The following is a 2,703-nucleotide window of genomic DNA, read 5'->3' as shown; positions in this document are numbered from 1 at the left end:
TTCAGTATAATGACAAGTCTGGTGATGCAGCCCTCAGTGTAGTGCCCATGATAGTGATGTGGCCTTCAGTATAATGACAAGTCTGGTGATGCAGCTCCCAGTGTAGTGCCCATCAGAGTAATGCAACCTTCAGTAGAATAACAAGTAGATGTAGCCGTTAGTGTGATGCCAGGATAGTATTGGGGCCAAAAATGTATCTTGAAATATGACTTTGGTTCTGCAGATAGATGCTGGCTGGGGCACTTGGTGCAGTGAGAAGGAAAGGAAATTTGTTTATTCTTGGGAGTAAATAGCCAGACATTCTCTGGCTCTTCCAGGAGTCCAGGGTTTCCTAACCCTGCTGGCCAAGGCTGGCTCCGTTAGCCCTTGTAAGTGCCATGTGACCTCAGCAGGACATCAGGCTTATTAGTATAGCAGAAGTTCTGCAGGAATATTTCAGGTCTCACCGCAATGCTAATGAGTTCATTGGGAGACCTAAGATGGCAGCTGACAGATATATACAGATGCCAGTTCCTCCTGAAAGGAGCGTAGGAATGTTCGTGGATAGAGGCAGCTGGACACAAATGGGTGTGGAGAGTTAATCATGGAAGGGCACAGTTGTTCCTTGAATGAACGCAAGTGTGTGCCTTCTGTGTGGATAATATGTTAGTGAATAACATGTTTTTGGCTCCTGGTGGGCATACACGTGTGTACCTGGCTGTTCAGGAGAACACACAGAGGGCCATGGGTGTTCATAGGGAGGTGTTCACCAGTGTGATGGGCTCACACACTGGCACATGTTACAGAGCTATTTGTGAGTATGGGTATGTGCACTTCTGTCCATGGCTGCAGAATTATGAAGGATAAAAGCAACGGCCAGGTGCAATGGCTTATACCTGTTATCTCAGCACTTTGAGAGGCCGAAGTGGGAGGATCGCTTGAGCCCAGGAGTTCAAGACCAGTCTGGGCAACATCGTGAGATCCTGTCTCTACAACAAAATATGTAAAAATTAGCCAAGCATGGTGGTGCACGCCTGTAATCCCAGCTACTCGGGAAATCGAGGCTGTCTGTACAAAAAGTACAAAAATTAGCTGGGTGTGGTGGTACCCGCCTGTCGTCTCCGCTACTTGGGAGGCCAAGGCAGGAGGATCACTTGAGCTCAGGAGTTCAAGATGAGGCTGGGCAACATAGGGAGATCCTGTCTCTACAATAAAAAGTATAAAAAATTAGCCAGGTATAGTGGTACATGCCTGTAATCCCAGCTACTCAGGAAATCGAGGCTCCAGTGAGCTATGATCGCACCAGCACCCCAGCCTGGGTGACATAGTGAGATCTTGTCTCTAGAAAGAAACCAAAAAAGGCTGGGTGATCCTCACACCTTGTCTTGAACTCCTGGGCTCTCACCTGTAATCCCAGCACTTTGGGAGGCCGAGGCAGGCAGATCACTTGAGGTCAGGAGTTCAAGACCGGCCTGGCCAACATGGTGACACCCCATCTCTACTAAATACAAAATATAAAAATTAGCCAGGCACAGTGGTGGGTTCCTGTAATCCCAGCTACTCGTCAGGCTGAGGCAGGAGAATCTCTTGAACCCAGAAGGCAGAGGTTGCAGTGAACCAAGATCGCGCCATTGCCCTCCAGCCTGGGCGACAGAGCGAGACTCCATCTCAAAAAAAAAAAAAAATAGATAAAGGCAAGTAAACACAGATATATCCAGTGTCCTCGATATCAATATAGAGTCAGTATATAAAGTCATTACACAGGTTGACTTGTGGGCTCACGATTTGTACACAGAATCTATGGAAATAGAATGTTTGTGAACATGTGTGAACAAAAGGAATGTTAATTGCCATCGGCCACAGCACACAGACATACATATCCTCCAATGCACAATGGCATTTCCCTGGATTTTCACTGATGTGCACATATGTGTGTGGCTAGTCACAGGCATGTCCAGATACCCTACATGTGCCCTGAAAGTGGGAATTCATATATGCCTGTGGATAAACACAGGCGTCAGAATCCCCGTGCGCTCCAATGCCTACATGCTCCTCTTTTGGAACACAAATAACCAAATCTCCAGAGATTCTCTGAACTCCTGGTAAAGCAAGATCTCAAAGCTAACAAAGGTGGCCTCAGAAGTGCCCTCAGGCTCTTTTGAAAGGAGCTTAGAGGGAAGTTTAGAGTCAGGTGGGTGTCTGGGTACTCGGCCATCCTGGATAGTGAGCCAGGAATACGGAGCCCTGAGCACAGCCCTGCTAACCACACCGTTTCTTTCATTATTATTATTTATTTATTTATTTATTTTTTGAGACAGAGTCTCAATCTGTCACCCAGGCTGGAGTGCAGTGACGTGATCTCAGCTCTCTGCAACCTCTGCCTTCTAGGCTCAAGCAAGTCTAATTCCTCAGCCTCCCAAGTAGCTGGAATTACAGGCACAGGCCACTGTATCCAGCTTCCTTCCTTCCTTCCCTCCCTCCCTTCCTTTCTTTCTTCTTTCCCTCCTTTTTTTGTTTTTCTCCTTTCTTTCTTTCCCTCCTCTTTCCTTCTTTCCTTCTCTCCTTTCTTTTCTTCTCTTTCTCTCTTTCTTTCCTTCCTTCCTTTCTTTCTTTCTTTCTTTCTTTCTCTTTCTTTCTTTCTTTTTCTTTCTTTCTCTTTCTTTCTTTCCTTCCTTTCTCCCTTTCTTTCTTTTTTCTCTTTCTTTCCTCCCTCCCTTCCTCCCT

The sequence above is a fragment of the Mandrillus leucophaeus genome, unplaced genomic scaffold (genome assembly GCF_000951045.1).
Source record: "Mandrillus leucophaeus isolate KB7577 unplaced genomic scaffold, Mleu.le_1.0 Scaffold112, whole genome shotgun sequence".
NCBI classification, from domain to species: domain Eukaryota; kingdom Metazoa; phylum Chordata; class Mammalia; order Primates; family Cercopithecidae; genus Mandrillus; species Mandrillus leucophaeus.
The sequence above is the reverse complement of the archived record's forward strand: the minus strand, read 5'-3'. Positions refer to the sequence as shown.